Consider the following 17,992-nt stretch of genomic DNA (forward strand, 5'->3'; position numbering starts at 1 on the left):
GGAAATATTGCAGATGGGTGCTTGCTGTAAAATGTCACGATGGCAGAGCTCACTACAATGCTAACTGAAAGCAGTAAAAACACAGCTGCTGCGAGAAGAGGGCATGGCAGTGTGTAATCTTCACTACCCAAAGTGAAGCCAACCCCAGTGGCCCACACCCAGAGTACTTTCTGCAAACATTAGCAAGGGCTGTCATTATAACCTGCTGTCTCCTCTCAAGTGCTCCCTGTCTCTGACTGAGAGGTGCTCTTTTTCCACCCATACTTAACCCTCAGACTCCTCTGCTTAGTTCCAAGACAAAGGAACACAAGGAAAGAGAGAGATGCCTGTTTTCTACACCTACTTTCTTCACCTTTTGGGCTTGTTCTCATACTCAGAGGAAATCCACTCTAAGGCAATCTCTGGTTTTCATTTGCTTTACATACAGTTTCCTGACACAAAGTGCATGCTCACTGCTTGTCGAGCTGACTTCGTGCCATTTGGGGGCTCCATGTTCATTCCCATTAAACTTCAAGCATTTTAAGGGAATTCTGCTCTGCTCTGCTCTACGCTCTCTGGTAAAATACGTACTGAGTTTCACATTGGATATACAGGAAATATGGGGTGGAGGAGGGATTGAACTGGTAAACTTCCAGATTTCATCTCCTATGACGTGAGTGCTTACATCACTATTTTAAAAACATTGTCTGATAAAATAAAGGCCACAAAAATGGGTACTGCCATCAGAAGACACAAAATAGGGCTGTGATGGCATGCAAGCATGAGAAACCATGACGTGGGAAGATCTGGAGTGAGGTTTTCCTTAGGATTTTAATACCACAGCAGCACGAGTGAGAAGCGGGACTTACTGTTTATTTACTTTGGCTAGGCACTAACTGGGATCATATTTTCTTGGCAGAGCACTCCTTTTCAGCTGAAGTAATCATAAATAAAGCAGTGAGATGGCCCTGCCAGACATGGATGACCAGCTCTGTCTCTTCAGGAGGCCAGTGGAAATTTCCCTTCAGAGCTCTCCCTGTGGGAGGAACTGCAACGTATCTCACCCAGGCTGCTGATAGCTTTGCACAGAAGATGTTTACAGGCCGTGCAGAGGCAGGCTAATGATTTTCTATCCTTATTTGGTGTCCTCCACACATCAGGCAAAAACATCATTGGACTTACTTAAAATAATATCGAGCGCATCGCTCTTTTTGCCTGTGCTTGGTGACACTTCCACAGTCACAAATGTCAAGGCTGGATGTCATGTCCTCCTCCAGCTGCAGCCAAGAAGACATTATTGCTTGGCCAGATCTGCTGTCTGAGATGCTCCTGAAACCAATTCCGTCCCCATCTCAGGCTGAGGGAGTTGTCTCAGCTTTAAGAACAGGTCATTGCTAACCTAGTTCAGATGGCAAAAACAAGGCGTGGGGTCCAGACGACAAGAACACCTCAGCACACCTCAGGTACCAAAAGAAACTTACTCCTGGCAGGAGCCATGCCAGAAAGCTGGGACAGCAGCAGCCAGGAAGGTGTGTGTTTGTGAGGAGGCCTGGAGACCGAGGCTCATGATTTCAGGAATATTGTGCACAGGGGCTGGTCTGCTGCCGCAAGCTCCAGCAAGCTACTTGCTTCCTTCCTTCCCTCTTTTATGATTCTTCCATCGAGTACAAGAAAGACAGCCCACCTGATTTCCAGAGGCTGTCACCAGCCCTTTGGGCTGGAGGAACAAGCATTCTCTTGTAGAATGTCAGCAGCACGTGTTTCTGGGAGACTGAAGGGCAGGTGGTACTGCCTTATAAATCATCTAAACATGCCTGGCGTGATAAATGCCTGCTGTATTTTGCATAACATCTGGGACAGCACAGGAGAGACCTTGGGGGCTGGGAAGGAGCCGAAAGCGAACGTTTTCTGAACATTGTGAATTGACAAAGACAGAGATGGTGTCACCATATGGTCAAAGAAACAGTCAGAGATGCCCAGCCCTCCTCCTCTGAGGGGAAAGGCAACGACAGGGGCATAAATGCACAGCAACCAAAGAGTGTTTATTCTGTTTGGGTTTGTCAGGATTTGACAGCGCTGAGGATAGTGGGGTCTCTGTGGGGCAGGCTGAAAGGACAGAGGGAGGGTGGAAGAGGAGGAGGAGCTGTGTGGCTTTCAGATGGGCTGGCTGGTTAATTCCCCTGGGATTAAAAGGAGAAAGATCAGGAACAGCATGGGGAAAAGGACTTCCAGGAATTACTAAAACTGTAACAGGGATCAGGGCAAAGAAGGTTTAGAGAAAAAAAAATCTGAAAAACATTTGAAGCCTGAGCATGATTTTAACAGCTTAGTTTGACCAACTACCTTGAACCACGCCTATCTATTTGTGAAAATAAATGCGATAGGACAGCTCTTGTTGCAGAGGACACCTATTGTTTCAACCGTCCTTAATTCCAGCCCTCCCCCTTATGCCTATCTCCTACCCTCACTGGAAGGGAACGCACCTGGGAGTATTTTCAAAAGGCATTTGAGAACATAGAACAGTACAAGGGAGCACAGAATCAGTGTTCTTATTGTGTGAGGATTTTTTCTTCTTGCCTTTGACACCAGTTCTCCAACTCGAGTATGGAACTGATCAAATTCCAGGCACATCTGGAACCACACAGAAAAAAAGGCACAGAGGAACCTCAGCACACCACCTATCTTATCCCTTGCCATGAGGTAAGATGAACTAGAACTGAATCATGCGTGGCAAATGACCACCTAATCTGCTCCTATAAAGCTTTTCAGTGATGGAATCTTCACGCTCTCCCCAGGCAATACATTTGGGGTTTTCATTGCCATGGCCATTTTATTTCTAGCTTGAATCTTCCTTGCTGCAATTTAAGCCCATTATTTCTTGTCCTATCCACAATGGATGAGAATAACAGTTTATTGCCTTTTTTTTCCTTGTAGCAGCCTTTTACAGAATGTTACCATCTTCCCCCTTCAGCCTTCTTTTCTGCAGGCTAATTAACCCAAATTCACTCAACACTTTTTCGCAGTTCATATTTGTCAGAACACTGATTAAAATATTGCCCTCTGAACTCTCTGTCCAGGGTCCTGCTTTCTTAAAGGGTAGTGCTAGGGAGAAAAACAAAACTCAAAGAAGCCCTGCCCACCCTTCTGTGAATGGGTCTTTGGGTTCACTGCATTTCTACAGATCCTAAGTCAGCACCACCTTTTCACTGCATTGCTTTCTCTTGAGTTCTCTTCTATCGCTCCTTTGTCCCTTCCCAAAGATGTTCATGGCAATTCTTGTCTGTTCACAGCGCAGGAGCCCTCGCTGTGGGGGCTTGCCAAGGCACTGCTCCTTGCCGTGGAGAGATGGACTTCCTCACGACTTCACAGTGCCACACACAGGACAGCGGACGAAACAAGGGTTTGCCAGCCCCAGCTTAAATAATGACAAAGCAGCCCAAAAAAGATTGCAGTGCCTGAATGTGTGTCCTATTATTCAGAAATATGCTTTATCACCAGGTAAGATTTAAGGATAACAGAAGACATACACTTAAAAACATTGATTTGCAATAATGAAAGTGAGCTGTAAAAAGAGAGAACAATGTTATAAAGATCATTTGTAACTTGAGAATTCTCCATTATTTCAGGATAGTTTCCTCCAGTTCCTATTCCTCTTGAAAGTGTTTGCAAGATGGGCATTTCCAGGAAAGTCACTTTGCTATGCATTGTTTGTACCAAAATAGAGCATTGCTATCATTGCTTTAAGTTATCTTTTTTTGACATTTGATTCATGCCACAAAATTAATAGGCTTTAACAGTAATTGTTCTAAAGTCAAATGCTTTAAAACCTCCATGCATTTGGAAATGTCTTCACAGTCAAATCTGGACCATTTATTTCCTGAAACGTCAACATTACTAAAAGCAAAGAAGAACGAGAGCGTGAGCCAATGCTCATTTACTCTCACTGCCTGTGTTTCTATTTCTACTGCTACCATAAACAAGTCTGCTGTGGAACATGCTGGATTAGTTAACCCCTGCCCGAAGCCAGTATCTGGAGCAGGCCAGGGAGGAATACGGCAACTGAGACACAGGTGGATGAGCGGATGGAAGAACAAGGAGGGAACAGTATCAGAAGCGAGATGTGGAGCAGCTATGGCCAGGGAAGAGAAGGAAAGGTGAGATCCATCTTGGATAATGTGAGAAACAGAGGAGCAGCACAAACTCATATCCACACGATGAGGTTTATTCCCTGAGGACACTTGTCCTGAAATGCCACATCAAACCCATTATTAATCTCCAATGGAATCCCATTCAAGCTGCTTCTGCAGCTTCCCTTCATACGATGGCTTTGTGCATCATGTATCTCCTCCCAGCCAGACTGGGTTTAGAAGCTTTCAGTGCCCTTGAGGGGGGAGAAAAAAAGCAGGATGGACTTAACAAAAGCTGGTCATCACACCACTCGAAAGTGCTTGCAGAAGTGCTGCCCAGGATTTCCAACACAAAGTGGAAGCATTTTCGGTTTTGTGCTGGATTGGCATTTTCTGAGTTACCTTATTTTCACTGTCAGATGAGTTTCGGAAGTCAGCTCCATTTCCAGCTTTGCCAAAGTGAAGCCAGTCCCTGCTGCTGCAAAGGAGTGGTATGGAGCAGCTCCTGTTGCCCGTGTCATGTAGAAGCATTGAGCTGGTCCCACTCCACACCACTCACCAGGGAAAATGGGCACTCGGGGCTGCTAGCAAGCATTGGGATGCATGGCTAGGGCCCAGCCAAAGGGACCCTGCAGCGGGAGAGGCCGTGCACAGAAGGGGAAGGCTGGTCTTAAAATGAGGCAATGCAGTGTGGAACAGAATCTACACCAAAGAGAGGATCGTTAGGAACATTTCCACATGAACCTGAAAGCATATTCATTGAAGGTGTAGCTAGCGTTCTGCATCTCTAATTGTTAGTATTCTAGACCTCTAATTGTTAGTATTAGCACCATTAAAACGCTATGGATTAAAGGTGTAAAGTCATGCTCTACCTAGCTGCAAAGGACTTCCAGGCAAATGAACATTTAGTACCTCTAATATATACACCCTTGTTAAATAACAAGGTTTGAGTTATGTTTCTTACAGCCTTGGTGAGCATCGATCACAGCTCAGTCCCTCAGTGAATTCAGCAGAAGCCGTCGCCCCATTTTTGTTCTCAGTTACTGCAATCTGCAAGAACAACTGATTTCAAGCTTTAACTTCTCCACTGAAGAGCCCAGGGACCCTGCTGGCACCCAGCTGTCCTTCCCCAAGCATGAGCTCTTTACCAGGCTCCCTCTGCGGCAGGTGACATTAGCAGTTTTGCATATATTTGTTCTGAAAGGAGCGGGGTTTTTTCACAGACTATTCATCGACGTATAGCTCCCACAGCTAATCCTAAAATGCCTTCTAACACTGTAAACTATACGTGGTACAGGGATCAGAGCTGAACAAATATTTCACTGTAAATCATTTATTCAATAAGTTTCGTATGGCTTTTTTTTTTTTTTTTTCCTATTTGTGAATTGTCTGCAAACTGCAAGCCAAATTCCCAAATTCATTCATTAGTCAAAATTGCCCATGAATTTCTCTTGCAGATAGTTTTTGCCCTGCAGGCCATTCATGGACAGTTTGTTATGAATAGCCTCAATTCAATGCTTGGTTGGTTTAGCTGCAGCAGTCATGTGGACGTGGCTCTGTTCTGAATGAAAATTCACTTTCAAGTATGAACTAATATTCACAGCAAGTTTCTCCCTCTGTTCCCTCAGCCCTCGGAGGAATCAGCCCAGTTAATCCAACTGGGTGTGTTAGGCTGTCCAGAGCAGCACAATGGACTGGGGAAGGAACCGAGGGATGTCCAGTAGATATTGCTCTGTAAAGAGGCAGGATGGGAACACTCCACTGGACAGCTGTGAAGGGTCAGAACTGATGTCCTCACTCCTTCCTCAAGGGTGACCACCAGACACAATCAGAAAAATGGCTACAGCGCAGCATCTCCCTGTGTTCTACCGTCACCCAAGAAAGAGGGATAATTACTTCATACTCAACATTCTCGTAATGAAGCAACATGGGGGAGTTCTGAGCTGCAGCCAGGCCTAGCTTCCTCTTGCCAAACCTCTTTCCAGTGGGTTAATCCATATGGAATGTTTCCAGGGTGTCTGTAAGCGTCCTTCGACTCTCGGGAGAAGAAAGTAGATGAAGTAGAACACACTGTTGCAAACACTAGCTTGAAGTTTGAGTTACCGTTCAGCGAGTCTGCAGGCTTCTCTTGTCCTGTTATTTGTCTTCAGCGGATCTTCTTCCCATCAAATCGCTGCTCTGCAGAGTGCCGCTGCCAGTGCTGTCAAATCCAGCTGCTCCTCACACGGGGGCTCCAAACAGCCACCCAGCTGCACCTGCTGGCCCTGCTCCCTCAGCAGCAGCATGTCAGGGCAGCAAGACCCTGAAAACCTCAGGCAGATAACAACAGGGGCCGCCTGTGCCTCTCAGTGCCACTGGCGCACCTCTAGGAAGAGGTTTCGCAGGCGGATACAACAATGCTAATTGTAAGGCTTCTTTTCTCATTTCTAAGGTTCGAATTGCTCCGTGTAGCTATCTTCATAGTGGAGAAGCAAATCCAGAGGCCTTCTCAGCTGAGATTTCAGATAAATACATTGACAGCCAGGAGAGAATAGCAAATGTCCCCAGATGGAGAAAATGTTGACTTTATGTTGAGAAACTCAAAGCCAGAAGAAATAAAACAAGATGATGGGAAGAAAGAGGGAAAATAAAAAGTAGCCCAACCCAGTAAACAAATTCCAAAATTGATTTTTTTCTTTTTATGATGAAAAATATTTGTGCCTCTTCCCATGAAAAGCATACATTTGCTGTGAAAATATTGAATGGAAATCTCATAACAAATTTTTACCATCTTTTTATTGCCAGACAGTTTCAAAGGAGGTCTACTACAGGCTGAATAATAGTTATACACATCTCCAAGATGTCACTGGGAAGGCATTTGCATTCATTGTGTGAAAAAAGCCCTGATGCAGACCCCTCATAACATATACAAGATAACAAACCCATCTCTGGACCTGTGTTACCGTGACCTTTGACCATGAAACACATTGAGCTCAGTGTATCCAAGATGCTGCTACCAGTATCCTCTCTCTCATCCTTACGCTCTAAACTCCTCCAAAACCATTCTTCACCAGTTCTCTTTCCCCTCTGCAGTCCATTTGACACATTTTGCCCTTGCCTTGACAACCCATCTTCCACCCACGTGTCTGCACCTGTGTCTTCACTAATTTTTCTTCAGCAGCTTTGCTGAGGGCTCTTGAGTAGTCAGTCTCTAGCCTCTTCCAAAAGGCTCCTGTGACCAAAGACGATTTCCTGATCCCTTCTGCAGAGCAGTTTTTGCCATTCTACAAGTCTCTCCCTCAGTGAGGTTTGCCTTTCCAAGGTCTCCTCTCGGACACCTGCGAGCGTTTCTCTGCTCCTCCAAACACGCTGACATTACTGAATAGAAAACTACAAAGGCACACACGAAATGTGCCCTCTCATTCTTCTTACTGTCAATCTTCTGGCATCCTTCAGAAGAGCAGGCTCTAAACTCCTTGCAAAAACTGCCATGGCCTTTTTCTATCTTTTAAAGTTCCTACCACTTTTATCATGATAACAAACAAACAAACAAAGAAAAAAAGTCCAACAATTTTTTTTTATTTTTTTTTTTTTAAAAAGCAGTACTTCACCTAGGATGCAAATTAAACCCCCTTTGTACTGCAGCAGCAGCTGTTAAACATGGAACAGCAAAGCTGCATCTCAGCAGGGAAGAATGACAGGGAAAAACCTGTAGCTGCTTAAAACTACTTTGGTAGGAATTTATGTAGGTAAAATACTTTACCTTTCTAACTGTAAAATTTAATCAAATTTCATGGGTTTTACTTGCTGGGCCACCATAAGCTGCTCCCTGATAATAGCTGCGAGTGTTGTCAAAAACAAACAAAATTAACTCATCTGCAAACAAAACACACGATATTTTTTAATAACTCGGAAGAAATTATGCACTTCTTCAACATCCCACCGCTTCCCTCTTTGTGCTGCCGGCTGCCACCCCAGCCTGGGAGCAGCTCAGCGCAGCCCTTCACTCCCGTTCTCCCTACCCAAGCAGGACAGTGATGGACCCCAGCTGGAAGTGCATCTGCTACTCAGTCTCCTTCACCCCTTTCCAGGAAACCTAGAGGATTTTTCCTCTCTGACATTGGCCTTCAAAGACATAAAGGTTGCACCCAAGGGTGCCAAGTCCTTCCCACGCTGTCAATGAGTCCTTACAAAGCTGTTGTACTCAAACGGGAAGGGAAAAAAGCGCATTGCTGGCACCTCTCTTACTTGATTTCATTTCCCTCCTCCCACCCTTTCCTTTGGAGCGATGCGAAACGATAAGAGCAGGGAGAGATTTCGCGTAAATTAGGTTTACAAACAGCCCGGCGAACAGGGGAACGAGGCGCACACGCCGCATGTTAAAGCGTCACGCCCGCTGCGAAGGGGCGGGGAGCGCGGCCGGGCCGCGGGGATCAGCGGCAGCGCGCCCTCCGTCGGGAGCGCGCCGGAGCTCCGGGGGCGCGGCTGCCAAGCGCTGGCTGCTGCTGCCCCCCGACGGTCCCTGCCCGCAAGGGCCGCGGCCCGCGGGCCCCGGGCCGGGCCGGAGCGGGCTGCGGCTCCTCCGCTCTGCGGGGCTCCAGGAGCTCGGACCCGGCTGCGGCTCCTCCGCTCTGCGGGGTCCCAGGGGCTCGGACCCGGCTGCGGCTCCTCCGCTCTGCGGGGCTCCAGGAGCTCGGACCCGGCTGCGGCTCCTCCGCTCTGCGGGGCTCCAGGAGCTCGGAGCGGGCTGCGGCTCCTCCGCTCTGCGGGGCTCCAGGAGCTCGGACCCGGCTGCGGCTCCTCCGCTCTGCGGGGCTCCAGGAGCTCGGAGCGGGCTGCGGCTCCTCCGCTCTGCGGGGCTCCAGGAGCTCGGACCCGGCTGCGGCTCCTCCGCTCTGCGGGGTCCCAGGGGCTCGGACCCGGCTGCGGCTCCTCCGCTCTGCGGGGTCCCAGGGGCTCGGACCCGGCTGCGGCTCCTCCGCTCTGCGGGGCTCCAGGGGCTCGGACCCGGCTGCGGCTCCTCCGCTCTGCGGGGCTCCAGGAGCTCGGACCGGGCTGCGGCTCCTCCGCTCTGCGGGGCTCCAGGGGCTCGGAGCGGGCTGCGGCTCCTCCGCTCTGCGGACTCTCAGGTGCTCGGACCCGGCTGTGGCTGCTCCGCTGTGCGGGATCCCCTCAGCTCCGGGGGTCACAGCGGCCAGGCCAGGGGAACCGCGGGGCTGCAGAGGTGACCCCGGGAGGAATCGTCGTTTTCGCGGTCTATTAAAAGTGACAACTCGGTGCCCTCCATTTATGTCGTGTCACTGAGGTTTATTTTCTGTCTGAGGATATGTGTTTTATTTTCTTTTTCCCCAAAAAACCTCCATCTGGCAGCTGAACATCAAAATCTGGTTTGAGACCTTGCAAAAAAGATATGGGCTGATAGCTGCTACCTTGGCAGCCCCAGAGACCAAAGCTGGTAACCAGCAGGTAACCACATAGTATAGCCGGTCCATATCATGGCTCGTTTCTTCCAAACACCGTCTCCTGCCCACTCAGCTCACTCTTTGTCTAGCACAAACACTCTGTACCCCTCTGGTCTCCTCATCCTATCTGGCCTCGCTGCTAAGCCTTAGGGGAGGTCAGGAATAGGGCTGGCTGTTTTCGTAACTCCTTTTATTTACTATCCTCGGTGAACTGCAGGTGACATGAAGGGTATTTATGTCTCACGTACATCGCTCTAGAGGAGGGGTGGATTTGGATGTTGATCTCATCCTTCGGGATCCCTTCAAGGGCTGTTATCAGCATTCGGTCAAGGGATGTGATTCTGCCCCTCTACTCTGCTGTTGCAAGACCCACCTGTAGCACTGTGCCAAACTTTGAGGCCCCCAACATAGGAAGGACGTGGACCTGTTGGAGCAAGTCCAGGGAAAGGTCACAAAAAGGATTAGAGGGCTGGAACACCTGTCCTATGGAGGCAGGCTGAAAAAATTGGGGTTGTTCAGCATGGAGAAGAGAAAGCTCCAGTGAGATCTTGTAGCAATCTTCCAGTACCTAAAGGGGGTCTACAAGTAAGATGGAGAGGGTCTTCTCACAATGGCATGGTAGGACAAGGGGGAATGGCTTTAAACTGAAAGAGGGTAGAACTAGGTTGCATATTAGGAAGAAAACTGTCACTGTGAGTGGAATGAGACACTAAAAGGTGTTGCACAGAGAAGCTGGGGCTGCCCTTGGGAGTCTTCAAGGCCAGGCTAGATAGGGTTTTGAGCAACCTGCTTTAGTGGGAGGTGTCCCTGCCACAGGCAAGGAAGTTGGTACAAGGTGATCTTTAAGGTCCCTCTCAACCCAAATCATTCTGTGATACTGTGACTATTCACACAGAAGCCCTGCACTTTGGAGGGGGTGCAAAGCCCAAGTGATAAGCCTGTTATACAGGCACCACTTTCACTGTGAGATGTGCTGCCAGCACCACTGAATTACAGCGGTGTGGACAAGACTATGTTGTCCTCTGAAGAGGTAATAAAACAAAGTCATTGGGTGCTGGTGAAATCACTGAACTCACCTTATTTACAACTTTCCAGCCATCACCTTATTTCATACAGAGAATCGCACTGAGGCTAACTGGACCTCACCACACAACTGGGAAAACTGGGGGAGATGGCGGTAATTGGTAGGAGACAGAAGATGGATGAACAGAGGAAGGATGGGTGAAGTAAAAACCCACAGAGTTGAAAGCCAGAGTGAGGAAAAGGAAACTGAACAAGAAGCTTCAGCCACGCGGACTAGAGAGGACAGGACTAAAGGTGGTAGGGGATAGGGAAAAGAGAGAAGGACTGGAAGAGGAGGAATAGACTCCACAGAGAGGGAACACACTCTTCAGCAGCAGGAGAGGCAAAATTCAGGTGAGGAACAAAAGTAGTTTCTGAGACAAACACCAAGAGAGGATAAAGGAATGGAAAAGGAAAGAGATGGAGAAAACCAGAGAGGGCTAGGTCTGGGAGCAGGAGGCTGAGGGAGTAGGACGCTGTGCCTTTGGGACATGGCTTGAAATGACAGCTGTCTTGGGAATGCAGCATATGAGGAGAGACAGCACTGAGAAAGATGCAGCTGCCCTGTCTGTGCTGTGGCTGCCACTGTGCTAAGGAGCTCTGTTCACTGTGAAGGCTCTCAGCAGCTGTTTTCACCAGCTCACCCTGAGTACACTCCGTGAAACCAACATGCTGGGAAGCTCTTAGTCTCGGTGACACAGCCACCATCAGGAGCAGCCCAGGCAACAGAGCTGATGCTTCTGCCTGGTATCCTGAAAGAAAGCTGAACCACCAGTGCAGCACTGATAAAGTCCTGACACTGCTTTACAGAGAAGACTGGGGTTTGTGCCACTCTAAAGAGCAGCAGCACTCCTTCTGTTAGCAGGGCAAGACTTAAAACCCACCTGATGCTTCCCAAAACCATTGGATGGTCTCTCCTTCAAGGTGATGTGTCGTAGCAACCAAAACTCTCTATTTTCTGCATGAAGCACCAGAAACACAAAATCCATAACACCCTCTTTTTCTCCAATTAGCAATGCAGGTTTGTCCTTCCACTCAGACTTGAGGAGGGCTCCGGGGTTAGCTGGGAGCCCAGAGCTCCCAGCCATACCTGGGAGTGATGAGGCTGCTGGCCAGGTGTACTCTGACCCCAGCCCTGCCTGTGGAGATAAAACACCGCTCTCCTGTGCCTAGAGAACAGCCTTGGGACTGAGTTTGCTTGGTGCTAAATAAAACCAGCCCCCATGGCTTCCCTGTCCACTGGATGAAGCCACCAGATATGCAAGGGTTACTACAACTGAATGAAATCCTTTCTGGCATCTCCTAAGAGCACATTTGAATGTGGCTGGTCGCCTCCTTTGAAGAGCTGCGATGCCAAGAGAAGACCTGAATGAACTAGGCAGTTCCTTGAAAATATAGGTTAGAATTAAAGAAAATCCTAGTCTCTGAGTGCAAGACAATGAGTAGAGAGTTCTGTGTATTCCTATCTTATCCTCTCTGAAGCATCTGGCAAAGTTAACACTCGGAGCTGGCAATGTGCATATGAAGAAATATGTAGATTATTGTCCAAATATAAAACTCTTACGAGGCAGTCAGTCAAAACCAGTGTTGGAAGCATTCCCTTTTATCCTTGTGCCTAGTAAGACTGTGGACTCTTTGAGCAGAGATCTTTAAGAGCAAGCTAACCATCTTTCAGCAGGGGATTCAATAGTAGGACCTCTTAGGTCACAGCCCTGGGGGGTTGTGTGTGCACATGCACATATGTATGTGTGTGTAGATTACATGAGGTTTTTTTCCTGCTCTCTATGATTATATTCATTTTCCAGATGGGGAACAAAAGTCTCAGAGAGACTAGAGCTAATATTTTCACTCTCAGGCTCCTAAGTTCAGATTAACCACCGGGTCTGTGTCTGACATACACTCCGGGCATCCAGCTGTGGCCCCCTGGATGGGTGCCTGCATTCCTACTTACTTCAGGTAATGCAGCAAGTCAAAGACAAGCTGAGACCTGACCCAGGCTGCATCCACTGCTAAGGAATCAATTGCCAGATCTGACTGGAGCCCCAACAGCACGTTTGCTGGATTGTGAGCACCCGATGTATTTGTCTTCATTTAATGTACTATTTTTTCTACTCTCTTGAGTAATTTCCTTCCCTTAAAGGATATAAATCACATACCTACAAAGTAAAGAATTATTTAAAGAATAGATATATTTAAGCTTAAAAAAGGAGTTTGAATTTAACTCCCTAGTGGCTGAGATGTGACTGGCTGGTGAATATAACTTGGCTTAACTGTATGAAGGTGCTTTATGGCTTCAATACCATCTGGCCTGCAAACCAGTGTTCCATGCAGTGGGGTGCTACAGTGGGTGAACACCCCTGCTGCAAGTTCACTTAACGCTGCCTTCATTCGTTTCCCCCAAAGTGACCTACCCTGCTCCCAGCCCCAAACGCACGCTCACACACACAGCGGGCTTTGCCCCGAGTTAACTCAATCAGTTTAACAGCTCCCTTTCATTGTGTGCCACTCTCAGGTGGAGACAAGGTAGCAGAGGTTTCTCTTTACTTCTCTAAGTCACACCACAATTTTGTTTTGTCCCTGATCTTATTGTTGATAAAAACAGGAGGAAATGTAGGAATGGAGCGATTCCCAATGGAGTAGCATTGACTTCAATAGCATTGACAGTAGTGAGTGTTAAAGATAATCTGTTAGTATGAAAAGGAATACTCTTCCTGCTTATTAAGTATGGCTTAGCAGCAGAAACGTCACCAAAAGCTTTAAATGAACAATTAAAAGGACATGAAAGAAATTAATACGTTGGGAAGAATCATAGAGACCATGTTTTAAACAACATAGCAACTGTTCTCTCCCAGTAATACCTTGTGTAGCATTCGTGACATCTATTCCCTCTCCTCTGTGCTTCACTGTAACAAGCAATGGATTTGCCCTGAATAACACAAGTCTAATGGTGAGGCTTCAGTTTATGAGAACTGAAATACGATGCAAAGATGCATGGCCATTACATCTACAAGACAGACAGTCACCTATAACTTCCAAAAACCTTTGGAAAAGAAAAGAAAACACAATCTACAGTCCAAGGATCCTTTGTGGCCAAAAAGAACCAATTTAAAGCAGGCAGAGACTGATTTGACCAATTTTAATGCAGACCTTGAACTCTGTGCTTAGAAATATGACGGAGCTGTCACGAGCTGCAGCTCCCTCCCAGCCAGTGGACAAGGAACTTCACATCACTTGAAGGAAAGGTTAGACATCCTGTGGGTCTGGCGTGTGCTGGGGACAGATGGGGGCACAATGTTTCTATTAAAACTCAGCTGAAAGGCTACCAGAAAAGCCCCATGGGCCGAATGTTCTTGATTTGACTGACAGGAATAGAAATGAGGGCATGACATGGAAATCCTGATTACAAGCCGTGTTTCAAGGAAAAGTGTATTTGTTGAGTAGATGAACTTTCAGTTGGGGTTTGGACTATTTCATACACCATCTTTAGTAAACACAGATCTGGAGCCAAGCCCTGATTTCTGATATCCCAGGGGTCCACTGCCTGGGGCTGGAGGTGGCTCTTTGTAAAGCGAAAAGCTTTGAAGTCTTAGTCACATCCAAAATCTATTAGGGTCACGTTTCCTTCTTTCCATCAACACGTAGCCGAAAAGAAAATCAAACTTGGGAGGTTTGCATGTAATCACCTTGCCTTGTGAACCAAAGCCTCACCGGACTTGCATGAGCAAGTACTTTGCTCGCATATCTGACCCCAAACTCTGTGTGTCCTTGCTGTTGCAACTAATCTGGGCCCATTAATGAGCATGGATATGGTTGCTGGTTTCACAAGGTCGGTAAATCCTTGAATCCCCAGAGCTGCCTGGCAGGCACATAAAAGTTAGTTTGCAGTGGTCCTTCCACTGGGCGCTCTCGTAATCTCTGCATTGCTCCAGCGAGGAAGAGCTAGAAAAGTCAGCCAGGCAGCTCCTCTCGGCCTCAGCAGGGCGGCAGGACAAATCAGAGTCAGCTGTGAGCCCATAAGAAGCCAGTTGCACTGGTGTATACAGTTAAATGTGGGGGCAGCAGCTCTTTCCACTCTGTCCCATCTGTTCCCTGTCACTGCCCGGGTACCAGCCCGTTCCCCGCGCCTTTAAACCACGGACCATCATAAGGAGAGCAGGAGCTGGGGAGATAAAGGCAGGCTGTGGTGAAGACCATTTCCTCCTGGGACTCAAAGCACTCAAGCCTCTTCGCTACGGCGTAGCGGAAACCACAGCACCGAGCGCATATCCTGAGTGACAATCTTAGGAGAAAATAAGGAGGAAGAGTGCATACTCAAGGGGCAGAGCACTTTATTCTTTGAGGATCACAAGGGGGGAAAAGCCGAGCTCGTAAGGAGGCGCAGACATGTGCGGGCACACTGAGCCGTGAACGGGAGTCGCTGAACTTCTCCATCCCTCCAGAGGATGTCAGCGTAGAGCCACCAAAAAAGGCGATCTTTGTGACCCAAATCCGGCGGCGGTGAGGATAACACAGCCTGCAGCCCCTCTGCGGACACAGCCCCAAAGCTCCCCGCCTGCTTTCCCAGAAGTAAGCAACATTCCCTGGCCAGCGTGCAGCTGGTGGAATGACGGGAGGAGCGGCGAAAGCCACCGCGGTTTGGGAGCTACGCAACAGGTTATCCCGGAAAACAAACGGGATGTGTGCTCCGGGGGACTGGGCTGAGCAAAAGCACCGTCAGGGCGTTCTCACCCTCCACTGTCCTGCTTGCAACCTCCTTCGGTGTCCCCGAGCGTGGATGAGCAAGTGGAGGATGCATTCACACACAAGGAAGACGAGCAAACAAAAGATTTGCGTGGAGATTGTGTTCACGGATAGTAGGAACAGACTGCAGCCTGCAGCCGTGGAGCAAGTGCCCCCAGGAGAAAGCTGGTGGGAGATCTATGTGCTTGTGCACCTGTTTCTGTTGTTTGTCCCACCAAAAGTTAGTCTTTGATTTCGTGCATATCAATCCCAGAAGAAAACCACAGCCAAAAGAAAGAACCACTTTCTGTCCATGGCACATTTCTGTAATAGTTTCTATCCCTAATAATCTTATTTGAGAGTCTAAAGTCACGCTGGATTTTCTATGGAGCTAATTCTAGCCCTGCTGCCTTTCATCCTTTATGTGGAGCACAGGGGCAAATGTGCCACCAGCCTCAGTCTAAGAAGAGGAGAGAGGATCCCAGATGGAAAGGCTGTTCCAGTGATGCCAAGCACTAAACCAAGTCTCTAGGCTCCTGTGCAACCTTAGAAACTGCCACAACTTAAAAGAGTGCTGCTGCAACCCAGATCACACACCTTCTCCCGGTCTGAAATGTCCACATGGAGAACAACCTGGTGATTGCTTGCCAAAAGGTATCGTGATCATTCAAGGAAAATCAGCTACCCGAGAGAAATTCTGCACATAGTGATAGTATCCAGGAAGGCAGACTCCACCAAACACAGTGGATTTAAATACGAGCAAGAAACTAGAGAGCCTCTGGGCTTTACTGTATCCGATCTCTTAGCCAATGTTTCTCTTCCAGCATGCACCGCATCAGTTTTCCCATTAAAGCGTATCGACTGGAAGCAAGCCATCATCCCTTCCCAAGCATGATTTAATAAGTCCAAATCCAGGACCTAACCCGGGCTCATCCACTGCAAAAGAATCACTTGCCAGCCAACCACGCAAGCTGCGTCTTAATCTCTCTTCTTTACTGCTATTTGTTTTGTGGAGTTGGGGTTTTTCTTGCTTGTTTTTACGTGGGTAGATTAAATTTCCTGCCAACCCACTTTCTCATTCAAACATGTTACAGAGGAAGTGGGAGGAAGGAGGAAATCAGGAACAAACAGCAAGCAGAAAATGGCATTAGAAGGCTTAGAGAGGATTCTGATCCTTAGCCATGTGCACTGCCCCATTCCTGCACATCAGCAGTGCTCTCTACTACAGGGATAGGAAAAGTGCTTTTTTAGCTGTCGTTGTCCATGGAAACACATCAAAGAAAATATGCCAGAGCTCTAGAGTCAGGAAGTCCCAAGACTACCAAGTTTCTCCTCCTGAAAAAGCTGCATTCACATGTCCAAAGCTCTTACCACATATTATCTCCCACTCCCCCTCCAAGGCTGTGTAGATGACCTAAGAAAACCCTTCTCCATGCTGTCCACCAGCCAACAAGAGCTCTGAGCTGGTGCCAAGGCTCAGGAAATGCCTTGCACGTGCCCTCCCTTGCTTAGGAGGTCACAGACCTGGTAATTCTTGGTAACATCCTCCAGGCACATGCAATGCACAGAGGCAGACACGGAAGAAGGCAATGTGAAGAAAAAGAGCCCCAGCCTTTCTCCCTGCTTTTGAGGCTTGTTTGTCCCTATGTCTACCTACTCCCCAGCCAAAATGAAGCATGGCTCAGTGAGCTCAGTGACACTGCATTCCCTCTCTCAACACCCATCTTCCTGAAACTCACCAGCATGTCTTGCCTTTCTCGTGGTGAGAGCAGACGTGTAACGAGGGCACAGTGGGTGAACACTGCTTTGCTGGCATCAGGAAAACAAGCTGCAGGCAGGATAGCCAGCACCACTTGGAAAAAAAGCACAGAAAGAAAGGTAGCTCAGTCATTGAGAAACCTGACAACAGCTCTGCTCCGGGCCTTTGTTAAAGAGGCCGTGAGTTAATGTGAGCGCTTGGGTTTGCTCAGAAGTGAACTTGTGAAAGGCATGTATTTCCTCAGTTTTCCACATGCTAGAAATGTTCAGGACCATCATAAGAGAATTCGCTGAACCATTCTGGGTTCACCTGGTGCTGGCAGACACGTGCACAGACTCACCCACCTGTTCACAAACCAGTGGTGCCATGGCTGGGAAGATCCAGGTTAGAGCACAGACCCATAGAGACACTTGCATGCCTGACGTGAATGAGGCTGGGATGCCAAATGTTGCTTTCAAGAAAAATCCAGTAACCAGCAAAAGCTTACCAATGTACTTGATGAAAACATGATTATCATGAACATTCCTCCAATCTATATATATATTTTTTTATTATTATTATTTTTTAATTTTATTTTATTTCCTCTGCCCAGAACCATTGATTGCCCAGTTACCTCCTGGGTGTCACCTGAGGCTACCTTGCTTTGATGCCCTCTTAATGAGGGCCTAAACCATGATGTAAGGAAGACTGATGTCCTGAGCATCCCCCATCCTCATGGGGAAACCAGGCACTTTTGGACAGGATACCATCTGTTAGACTGGTTTCTGCTGGAAACTCATCTGTGTTCCGGCAAGAGTGTGTTGAAGTGCATGCATCTGAATAATTTTAATTTTTTTTTAGTTCAGATGAATCAGCAGATATGAGTCCAAAAGCTGCGTAAGTTAAAAAAAAAACTTCTGGCAGTC

This window comes from Hirundo rustica, chromosome 2 (assembly GCF_015227805.2).
Source record: "Hirundo rustica isolate bHirRus1 chromosome 2, bHirRus1.pri.v3, whole genome shotgun sequence".
Classification (NCBI taxonomy): Eukaryota; Metazoa; Chordata; class Aves; order Passeriformes; family Hirundinidae; genus Hirundo; species Hirundo rustica.